Here is a 12,564-nt window from a genome sequence, read left to right on the forward strand (position 1 = left end):
GATGCCTCTCATTCGCCAGAGCAGTTAGGGGTTAGGTGTCTTGCTCAAGGACACTTCGACATGCCCAGGGCGGGGTTTGAACCGGCAACCCTCCGACTGCCAGACAATCGGTCTTACCTCCTGAGCTATGTCGCCCCATGGGTGAGGTAAGATCCCACTCATCACTGTAAAGCACTTTGAGCGTTCAGAAAAGTGCCATACAAATGCAATGACTCATTCATTCATTCAATTCTGGGTCTCTGGGAGCCTCAAGAAATCAATTTGCCGACAGCAAACACTGGCGCGCACACGACAGACCCCAAGCTTCCTCCAGTCTCGAGCTTTGCGGAGAACAGTCTGCAGAAAGCCTTAGACGGCCTGGGCCCTTCAATAGTCCGTAACTATTGCTAAACGTAGAAAAAATGGACCCAATCCCACGCACGCCTCCCCTGCTTTCTAAATCACTTTCTTTTCATAGCTACTGTAGGTAAACGCGCTCGAGAGACAGCGCTTCGGCGACGCGAGGAGGAGGAGGAGGAGGAGGAAGAGGAGTTCTCTACTGTACATTAACAAACTTGGGGCCCCCGGTCCATATCCCTGTTTAATCCCGGTCTGTAAATCTCTCCCGTTGCTCGGTAAATTCTACCCCGAGAGCATCTTTTTTTTACCCTTTAAGGTCTTTAAGCCCCATGTAAGGCCGATTGCCCTCCCTCCCCTGTTGGGTGAAACAGTTTTTTTTTTTGGGTCAAGCGTTATTGGCGGGAGTCGGAATTCGCGGATTGGGTTCCAAGCACCCATTGTGATCCGTCTCTCTGAACCCATCCACGTGGAAGCTGTGAAAAGTGTGTCAATGACGCAGGAGTTAAGGCGAGGCAATCTGCTAAGACCGCAGGTCTTGGAAACACATCTCTCTCTTACACGCACGCAAACACACACACACAGAAGCACGCACATGCATGTGCACGCGCACACACACAGACGCGCGCACACTCACACGCACACACACAGACACACTCACACATACTCACCCCACCCCACTTTGCCACCCCAGTGACAAGCATACCTTTTTAGGCACTTTCTTTTTGTACCTTTGTTTCTGAGTGTATGTCATAAACAGAATAAAACACAACAAACCAATAAAACTGATTTAAAACTAAAGTGCGATCTGTCAGTTTTATTTACGTGCGATTTACTCTGTCAGAGTCGATTTCAGACTGAAATATTCCCTGTCTGAGTTGATGCAAGACTGAAATGTAGTGTTAAAATTGATTTAAGGCTGAAATGTGCTCTGTTAAAATTGATTTAAGACCGAAATGTAGTCTGTTAGAGTTGACCTAAGACTGAACATTTGTTTCTTGTCTACACTGTGTATAACTGATTTCCTGGCAATTTCTACTCTTGATTTGGTGCGCATGAAGGAGCAGTAGATCTTCTCCACAAAACAATGAAATCTTAGTGTGCGTGTTTGTATGTGTGTGTGCGTGTGCATGAGCGTGTACAAGTGTGCGTATGTGCGTGTGTGAGTGTCTGTGTGTGTGTGTGAGAGGACATCCTTATCTTCGCTGTAAAAGCACGCCTCCCACCAAACTCAATCTGTCCAGCTGGTGTACCCCAATACGCATGACTCCTGTTGTTTACATCACGGACAGCAACAGGGTCATAGAAACCATGCCTCATATGTTAGCTGACTGTCACTTTTACAAAAGGGCTGTTCATAGCCAGACATGACAGAATTATTGACACTATAGCTGAAGATGTATCATCCATTCTCCATCCTTCTGTTGTTGTTACATAAGAACTGTTGAAACACCACTCAAATGTGTCAGTGCAACAATGACCTCTATCTATTTTCAGACGTACCAGCAAACAAACCTGACATCACCGTGGCCGACGAGGACCGCAGATCGCTGGTCTTACTGGAAGCGGGCTGTGCCTCAGATTTCCAGTTCAGAAGAAGCCTGTCTTACTAAAGTTCCGGTCACTACTACGAGCCATTACACAACTAGGTCGTAAGTGTCAGCGCCTGGTTTTTATTTTTGGAAGTCGTGGGCATGTCCGCAGAGTGATGGTCAGAGGACCATGGGTAATGGGGGCGGATGAATGGAAAACAAAGCAACAGGCAAAATATTGTTTAATTTCTTCCATTACTGGCAGCCAGTGTGTATGGAGGAGAAGATGTTTTTAGTGTCCATAACTCTCCCTGATACCGTGCTAATGACTGAGATGCGACTGCCCGTTCTGCGTTTTCTGAATTGTTATATCTCTGTTGGGATATCTGTCATATCTACCGCGCTGCCACACAAGGGAATCAGACATCAGACGGGTCCTTATGTATGATGCACTTTATAAATGAGGACCTAAATAAAGAATTCAAAATGTGTGTCTGTGTTCGTGCATGTGAATGTGTGTGTGCGCGCGTGTGTGCGTGCGTGCGTACGTGCGTGTGTGTGTGAATGTGTACGTGTGCGTGTGTACGTGCGAATGCGTGCGTGTGTGTGTGTACGAGCAAATGTGTGTGTGCATGTGTGTGTGAAAGAGAGAGAGAGAGAGAGAGAGAAATGATAGAGAAGAGAGAGAGGCTAACTCACGGCAGACAAAAAAAAAAAAAAAAACACCTGAACATATTCACTTCATTTCACGTTCAGGAACAGAAACGGTTAGATATTACACGCGACACGAGCCAGCGTTCCAAGTGGCACACGTTAAGTCTGGCCCCTGATTTACACATTAATCAAACTCCTAACACTCTCCTCTTATGTAACATTGCCCTGAACACAACACAAGTGTTCAGAAAACGCACTGATGTTTTTATCCATTCATCAATTCATCTTGAGACTCCAAACCACTGTATGAACGAAAGATGTGGCAAAATGTTCTCTCTCTCTCTCTCGGGATTTTGTGCATATTTGGAGTGAAAGCCATCTATCAAAAATCTATCTCAGAAGTCAAAAGGGCGACTTTTAAAAATAAGTCAAATAAATAATTTTTCACATATACACGACCCATGAAAGCAGGTTTTATGTAATCACTGATGGTTTGTCTCAGTTTATGAATGAACCTCTCTGAGCTACGCACACTTCCACATCTACAGAAGGTATTTACCACAAGCAGCCGCATCGCGTTTCAAACACCTTAGCCGTTCTGGGGCTGGAGGTACACAGGGAATCTCAAAGGGTCACCTCAATGCAAACACCACCCAAACGGGGTTCAAAGCCACTCCGCTGTTTGGGTTGGATGTTGTTCGGTTTGAAACAAGTGGGCAGTTAGCTTCTGGCTATGAAATATAAATAAAAAATTAAAAAATTTTTAAAAAAACACGAAGAAGGTTTCCTTAAAAGACACCCGCACATACACTCACGTGTGTGCACACATACACACACACGCGTGCACACACACACACACTGGGAAACACTGATATTTCTGATTTAATATGTCAGCGACATAAAAATCATACATGCACGCGTTTTTAAAAAACAGAACCCTCACGCAAAGCCTCGATGTCACTGCGCCAAAAAAATGGCTCGATTTACCGGCTCGGAAGCGTCACCGTCGCCCACACGGCCTACCCCCCTCGCCCCCGCCCCCCCCCCCCCTCACGGTCCGTCGTCATCGCACAGCCTCGTCCGTCGGCATGACGACGCTCCGTTATGATACTTATTTTTTTTTTGTTTTTTTTTTTCCCGCCGTGGCGGACAGTGCGGCCTGTGTGTGCCTCAGGCGGGAAACGGCACGGATCGTTCCGGAGCGCGGCAGCGACACGCGGGTATTTTTAGCCGCGAAGAAACCGTGACACAACGCAAGCAGCGTTTGCATGAAGCGCGTGACCCTGATCTGACTCAGCCTTCATTCCCCTTTTTTAAAAAAAGATACACGATTCCATTCGTCTTCAGCGTCATGGATGACGTGACGCTGCTCCACGGGTCACACTGTTCATACTGTCAGAGAACGTGGTAAATATGACGTATGATTAATACAGCCACAGCGAATATTCTTAGTTACAAATGACAGGGCAAATATAAATAGAGGGCTGATGTTGAGAGGGTACTGAATGGGTCACATGACCTTTTGGATGTCTGGTACATCCAAAGTTAGATCACGCCAATTGAAAGAACTATTAATAAACACCTTAAATAGTATATAATATGAACAAAGTCTGTGTTAACTTTCATGCACAATAATCAAGCTCTTAAAAACCTTTCTAAAAAACTTTTAAAAAGGGATTTTTTTTAGTCTTATTGTATTGATTTGCATAACATTTTCTAAATGAACCTAATTTCACATGTTACAAATTGTTCAACTTGCAGATAAATAAATGCCTTTCAGACTGTCTGTTTAGCTACAATTTGCAATCTATTAGGTACATTACGAAGATGTTAAACGTAATGAACGAGTAGTAAGACATTTACGAAGCGTTTATTAACGGTTTATACAGTACGCACTGATTTGAGGAGTAGCTGAACAGGTTACACAACCCCAGTTGCTTCAGTAAAATGCCTACTAGCCATCCATTATTTGATACCTTTGCTCTGCCAACATTTTATAATCTAATGTCAGGCCAAAGTAACATCATAAAACAAAAAACAAAAACAAAAACTGACTTCATTAACTGGAGGAACGAGAGACAGATAGAGAGGAGGAGGAGGAGATGACGACTTAAAGTTAGAAATTTTATGAGTTCACAGAATTTGCGCAATACGCTAACTCAGATTAAGAAACCCAACTGTGTGATGTAGTATCATGCCAAGCACCAGTCTGGGATTTCAAGTTTTAGTTTGCTAGGCTAATTTCTAACTGCGGGGCACCTTTAACACCCTGGTGGTCTTTAGACAGAATAATGCTGAGAGTGTGTGTGTGTGTGTGTGTGTGTGTGTTTGTGCGTGTGTGCGTGTGAGTGTATGTGCGCATGTGCCTGTGTGTGTGCGCGTTTGTGTTTGCGTATGTGAGTGTGTGTGCTTGTCTGTGTGTGTATGTGTGTGCAAGTGTACGTGTGTGTGTCTGTGTATGTGCGCATGTGCCTGTGTGTGTGTGTGTGCGAGTGTATGTGTGTGTGTGCGCGTGTGTGTGTGTGTATGTGTGTGTGTGTGTGTGTGTGTATGTGTGTGCAGGTGTGTATGTGTATGTGTGTGCAAGTGTATGTGTGTGTGCGCGTTTGTGTTTGCGTATGTGAGTGTGTGTGCTTGTCTGTGTGTGTATGTGTGTGCAAGTGTACGTGTGTGTGTCTGTGTATGTGCGCATGTGCCTGTGTGTGTGTGTGTGCGAGTGTATGTGTGTGTGTGCGCGTGTGTGTGTGTGTATGTGTGTGTGTGTGTGTGTGTGTATGTGTGTGCAGGTGTGTATGTGTATGTGTGTGCAAGTGTATGTGTGTGTGCGTGTGTGTGTGTGTGTGTGTGAGTGTGTGTGTGTGTGTATGCGCGTCTGTGTGTGTGTGTGTGCGCATGTGTGTGTGTGAGTGTGTGTGTGCAGGTGTGTGTGTGAGTGTGTGTGTGTGTGTCTGCAGGTGTGTGCGTGAGTGTGTGTGAGTGTGTGTGTGTGTGTGTGTGTGCAGGTGTGTGTGAGTGTGTGTGTGCAGGTGTGTGTGTTTGGGCAGTAGGTCCCAGCAGGCTGCGCTGTGCTCAGTGAACGTGTCTCAGGGTTAATGATCAGCTCGGCCCCTTTGTTCAGTGGTCTGGCCTCCTGTACCCAGCGTGGGAAAGCCTGAGAGCATGGGACCAAACACACACACACACACACACACACGCACACACACACACACACACACGCGCACACACACACACACACACACACTCACACACACACACACACACACACACACACACTCACACACACACACACACACACACACACACACACACACACACACACTCACACACACACACACTCACACACACACCTGCCCAAACACACACACACACTCACACACACACGCACAAGCACACACACTCACTCACACACACTCACACGCGCGCACACACACACACACACACATACACGCACTCACACGCACACACGCACACACACATACACACTCTCTCACACACTCACACACACACACACACACACACACACACACACACTCACACACTCACGCGCGCACACACCCTCACAGACACACAGACGCACACACACAAACACGCATGCACACACACACTCACATGCATTATTTTTTATTATGAATAAAAACTATTATATTTATATAATTGTTGTAATTGTAGTTTTGCTGTCAACAATAATAATAATAATAATAATAATAATAATAAAAGTTTTGTCATCCCTAAAACATACTGAACCTAGACACAACTTAAACCCAAAGAAGTGAGGGGGGAGAGGGAGAGAGAGGGAGAGAGAGAGAGAGAGAGAGAGAGAGAGAGAAAGTCAGAGACACAGAGGAAGAGAGAGAGCCAATCGGATCAGAGATCTGGGAGACATCCCCTATTGCATCTTTCTTATCTGAGGAGCTGCAGGTTCTTGGCAGAGAGCAGCATTCCACCCAATTCACAGATGCTCACACATGCCCCTCATTACCGGCCTGGGGTGGGGGGGGTGGGGGGGGGGGCGGGAGATTGGGGTCCGCTCTCAAGCGCTCACCGCTAACTCACGACTTCCAGGACAGAGTGCGTGCCCACTGCACTGACGCACAAACACACACGCACGCATGCACGCACACAAGTGCGCTCACACGAGCGCATTCTCACACACACACACACACACATGCGTGTGCACACGCAAAACACACCTGCAGCACATTTATTCAATTCTGCTTTTATTTATTTTTGATCTTTTAAGCATGCGAAGTATTCTTACTTTTAACTATGTTTTTGTGTCTATCTCTATCGCTATCTCTCAGAGGTCATTACCTTGTTTATGTTTTTTTCCATTTCTTCATTTAAAAACTGAAAAGCATTCATAGCCTTCCTCACCCCAGTCTTTGAAAAAAACCAACTACCTTCGATTCATTGTACAGCACTTTGGTCAACTTTTGTTGTTTTTAAATGTGCTTTATAAATAAACTTGACTTAACTCGACTTGACTTGACTTTGAGTGGTACAAGCACTTACATTACAATTCGCTGAATAAAGGAGCCAATGCATTCTTCAAAAAAAAAAAAAAGACACACTTACTGTGTAAGAGGTCTTTGGTTGTGCATAAAGAGCAGGCGTGAGTGTAAACGGGCAGGTGTTTCCCACACGTCAGCTAAAGCTGGCATTTCAGTTCCACAGCAAACTCCAACAGCAAACCTGAGCCAGCAGGAGACGCATTTGAGCCAAAATGGCGTCAATCACCGCTCGCGTGTTTAAACTCACCGTAGTCAGGTTTACGGATGAATTGAAGGAACTGAGGAAATGCACTACGGTGCGCAAACTCGTGAAACTGATTCATTACCTACCCTCGGTTATTCTAATCTGTCTATCTATTCAAAATAATGTGCCTGCGTCTTTTTGTTTCACCAAAAAATAAAAAATAAATTGATGAAAATAAAAGGTATCAAAATATGTGACATACAGATAGTTCCCGGCATTTCTGCAAAAACACCCGCCACAAACTTAAAGCCATGCCTGGTCCCTGAAGAACGAGTCTTAAATCAGCCAGGATTCAATCACTCTTCCTCCTGAGAATGTGTTCAACGTGCAGAGAGGAACGTCACAACAAAACGAAGAAGAAAAAATTGCACACCATTTCTTTTTTTTTCATTGACCAAAAAGTGGCTTCAACCAAAGCTACTTCTGGGACAAGGGCTGTCGGGGTGCCAGAGTGTCGGGGTCCGGGCAGTTTTTCCTGGTTGCGGGGCAGTTTTGCAGGGCTGCGGGGCAGTTCTGTCTGGTTGCGGGGCAGTTTTGCCGGGTTGCGGGGCAGCTTTGCCGGGTTGCGGGGCAGCTTTGCCGGGCTGCGGGGCAGTTTTGCCGGGCTGCGGGGCAGTTTTGCCGGGTTGAGGGGCAGTTTTGCCAGGTTGCAGGGCAGCTTTGCCAGGTTGCGGGGCAGTTTTGCCTGGTTGCGGGCAGCTTTGCCGGGTTGCGGGGCAGTTGCAGGGCAGTTTTGCCTGGTTGCGGGGCAGCTTTGCCTTATTGGACTCTAAGGAGAGGACCGGCGGTTGGGGGTCACCGTCCCGCAGAGCGCCACCTTGAGGAGAACCCTGCCTGACCCCTGCAGCAGATCCACAGAGGTGCCTGCAGCCAGGACTGACGGATGTGACTTCACTATAACTCAATATGCTGCATTCGCCAGGAAAACAAACAGTGTATAAAATCAGGAATCTCTGCCGCCAGGTCAAGAAACCAGGCCTGACATTAAACCCTCAATAACAACGACACGTCACCGCCCTGATCCAGCGGCTTTCAGCCTATTTCATTTTATTTCTTACTTTTTTTTATTATTTTTTTGTTTTTGTTTTCCCAAATCCTTCAGAACCGTGTCTCAGGAGGTCTGTTATTTGGCAAGCGGCTCTATGTCAGCGTTAACCCCCCCATGCCCCCCCCCCCCCCCCAACCCCCCCCCCCCCCCCCCCCCCACCCCTTACCAAGGCAGTGCCAACCATTTCCTCTTCGGGCCAAAGAAAACAGCTGCTGCCCTTTCTGCAGATGCAGCTTTCATGAAAACCTTGTGTGCACCTTAAGCAACGCTTTTATGGCGAACCACGTCTTTGTTAATAGCATCATTTCTTTTTTTTTTTACGTTTTAGACTTCAGACATTTAGCGACCACTTATCCAGAGCTCTCTCTCACACACACACACACACACACACACACACACACACACGCACACACACACGCACACTTATGCATCTGGATTTTCACTGGAGCAATTCAGGTTAAGTACTTTACTTTGCTCAAGGGTGCGATCCAGAGCAGCACCCAAAGCCAGGAATCGAACCCACGACCATTACACCGCCCCTCTGTGTTAGTTTCACTGTTCGATGTTTTTTCCCTCGCTCTCTCAGTCCTGCGACTACTGCGACTACTTACGCAAACACAAGCAATAATAACATTTGAGTACTGTTACACATCCCACCGCGGCCTCTGACAGCCTGCCATTCGACTCGGGTTCTAGAGACCAGAGGAGGAGAGATCCGGTCTCCTGGAGTGCAAGTGCCAGTGCGTCATGTTAAAATCCAGATCTTTTTCCAGATAGAGATCAGAAACGTGTGTGTGTGGGAGGTGGAGGGGGGGAAACTAGAAGGGGGCGGTATTGGGACCCCTAAAAACCCATAAGCCTCCCTCCTCCACCTCCCCCCCACCAAGAAAAAAAAAGGGGGTTTCAGTTTGGGTTTTGAGTGCTGTTCTCCGGTTGGACTGAAAGGATGCCGGTATACCCAGCATATCACAGACCGCACAGAATCACACTCAGTTTCCTGTCTGGAATCGTACAGAACACCTCTGGCAGGGTTAACTCTTTATTTCATGAGTAGACACTATTTTTTTCCCCATTTATGAACATTTACATTTTCATAAACCTGTTTTTCTTTGTATTTTACTGTATTTTATTGTGAGCAGCTGGTAGCCAGTCAGCTTAAGGAACAGGTGAGAGGAACTGATGTGGTGGTAACCAGGGAAACCAGCCACTCAGGAGAAGTAACATTGTAACATAATTCTTATTAAAGGAATATTATTTTATTTTATTTTTGTCACTGCAGTAACAATACCACCTATGCAAGGGGCTGCATTGAGATCTGAGCTGTACGGGTTAGATGCCGCTCCAACACTGAAAAAATAAACACTGAAGATAAAATCAACGAAGAGAAGATACCAAATAAATGGCGCGAACTCTGGCAGAGCACAGGCGGCGCGTCACCGGTGCGTGGCGGGCGGCCAGATGAGTCCCACCTCTGGTGAACACGGTGAATACGGGCTTTCAGTCCTCTGGGCCACGGCCTGCGCGGAGGCTCTGAGCGAGACGGAATAACCAGATCAGCACCGAGGCCTTTACCGGCACCGGTATTGGCACGGACATGGGCACCGGCCCTGGCACTGGTACGGGCACTGGCATGTGCACTGGTGTGTGCACTGGCATGGGCACAGCTGCGGGAACTGCGGTGGGCACTGGCTTGGACACGGTCACTGGAACGGGCACTGGGGTGGGCACAAGCGTGGGCACAGCCACGGGCACTGGGGTGGGCACAAGCGTGGGCACTGGCATGGGCACTAGCGTGGGCACTGGCATGGGCACTGGGGTGGGCACTAGCGTGGGCACTGGCATGGGCACTAGCACGGGCACTGGTGTGTGCACTGGCATGGGCACAGCTGCGGGAACTGCGGTGGGCACTGGCGTGGACACGGTCACTGGAACGGGCACTGGGGTGGGCACTAGCGTGGGCACAGCCGCGGGCCGATGCCCCGCCCGCCTCGCACTCGTTTGTGAATAGAGCCTCCATGCGCACGTAGACGGAGGGGTGAGGGGCCCGACGCTATCAGCCGCTGCGGCCAGCGAACGTTCGCGCGATAAGGAACCTCCACGGCCCGGGGAGAGACAAACAGCCCCCACGTGCCTTCTGAGCTCTCACAACCAACCCAAAGAACAGCATTTCTTTCTTTCCTTTTTTTTCTTTTCTCTGTTCCCTCGTTTCCTCTCCACATACCAGCCCAGTGACACAAAAAAAAAAAACTCTCACATTTTCTTCCTGTGAAAACCCCTCCCCCCCCCACATTCCCCCCCCCCCCTTAACCCCCGACCGCCGAATTCGTAAGGCTAAAAAAACCGCGTTGGCGCGGGAAGGCCAAGCCAAACACGGAAGCGGGGAAAGCGGGGCCCGTCCGCGCAAGGAGAAGATGGCGGAGATCAGGAACGCCGGCGAAGGCTCTGCCCGTCTCCGGCACGGCACGCGTCCGGGCTCCCTAGCGACGGCACGCTTCGCAAAATAAAATAAAACACCCCCCCCCTGAAAACAAGAGGTGGGGCCGGGCCATGAAAGGGACCGCAGTGGAGTTTCGGGAAGTGTGGGTGGGGGGGGGTTTGATTGCGTGCGCTTTGTGAGAAACGGAGGGTTTTGTATTTGGAATGCGGGCCTTGTCTCCTCCAATCGCGCGCGGGCGGGCGGACGGGCGACACGCCCGGAGTGGGAAAGAGAGGCGGCGGCGGCGGTTGCGAGGCGAACCTCAGAACGGGCGCGACTCGCCGAAGGGCGGCTCCTCTCCCTGGCGCTCTCTGCACCTCTTCCCAAAACAACATGAAAAGAGCGGCCCGTAGTTTCCCTGTGAAGGCCTTCGCTTGGCCTCGCCCCCCCCGCCCCCCCCCGAAATGAAAACGCTCCGCGGACTTCTGGGTAATTTCCGCGGACTAACCCAAGAAGAAGCAGTATTCGATTGAACCCGGTCCACCGCTCCCCTCGCCGCTGCCAGTTCCCATTTTTGTTACCCCTGTTCCCTGGGTTGCCACGGAAACCGCGCCATACCATGCCGCGCCCTCGCCCCGGGGACGCCGATCGCTACGGTAACCCAGGGCTCAAAACTGGACCAGGTGGTGCGGGAAACGGCCCCCAGAAGCCGCGTGGCAGGAAACTACGAGGCGTCGCGTTTCGCGCAGTGCCAGGGTTCGGAGTTTAACGGGTTCCTATTGGGCCTCGGGCTCATGGGAAGTTCAACAGGTGCATGAGCCACGCCCTAAAAGCAGAGGGACCCGATGGCCTGGATGCTTATTGGCCACACACACCAGCGGCGACAGAAGGACAGTCACGTTGAAAAGGACGTCATACCCACAGTGAGATATGGCGGGGAAACTTTGGATGGTATGGGGGTTTTTGTTTGCCTCTACTAGACCAGGGGCTGTTGTTAAAGTCAATGGAATCATGAACTCCAGCAAGTACAAACTAAACTAGACTATACTAAAAATAAAATAGAATAGAATAAACCCTGTGACTACAGGGAGAAGCCGCTGAACATCATGACAGTCCAAACTGCAGGGTGTCTGGCCCGAGCTAACGATGCGGCCGCTCTGCTGTACAGAACCTTGGCGGGAGGCTTTTAAGAAGCACCCCATTAATCACTCTCCTACCGGGACAGACAGCGACAGCACAACCTTCCCCAATGTGAAAACAACGCTACAGACTCTGGCCCCTCCGCCCCCCCCCCCCTCCCCAAAACCCCACGCCAACCCAAACCCCCAACCCCTACCTCCCGCCCCTATATGAAGCCCCAGGCCCTGCTGGAGCCCCAGCTGTGGGTAATTGTCCGTGACACAAACAGCCTCGCACAAACCAATCAGAAGCGCTGTTGTTGCAATGTCTACTCCTGTAAAAATGACTATTTTTTCCGGGCACTGTAGGTCAGGCTGTCAGAGGGAAAAGTCGATCCAGGGCAGCTCACACTGAGTGTAGTATTTAAGTGTGCGGTTTCGGTATGACACAGTGCACAGTGTAGAATGCAATGTGGACTGTTATGTGGAGTGCAAGCTTCAAATGTAGGGCGCAGGGTCCAAATATGTAGCATCTAGGATATTACATGAGCACAGTGTAGTATGTAGGATTTAAGGCAGTGGTCTCAAACTCGTTGCCACGGAGGGCCGTGTGTATGCAGGTTTTCATTCCAACCAATTAATGGTGCCATAATTGAGTCCAATTACTCATTCAGCCATATGCATTTAACTGCACTGAAGCACAGA

General features: G+C 49.1%; 1 protein-coding gene across 1 annotated transcript in view; it reads right to left on the reverse strand.

The window, feature by feature from the left end:
• The window catches only part of ldah (lipid droplet associated hydrolase), a 39,610-nt gene that overhangs the window by 10,547 nt on the left and 16,499 nt on the right, over window positions 1-12,564 (reverse strand). The window lies entirely within an intron of this gene.

Source organism: Anguilla anguilla, chromosome 1, assembly GCF_013347855.1.
Source record: "Anguilla anguilla isolate fAngAng1 chromosome 1, fAngAng1.pri, whole genome shotgun sequence".
Lineage (NCBI taxonomy): Eukaryota > Metazoa > Chordata > Actinopteri > Anguilliformes > Anguillidae > Anguilla > Anguilla anguilla.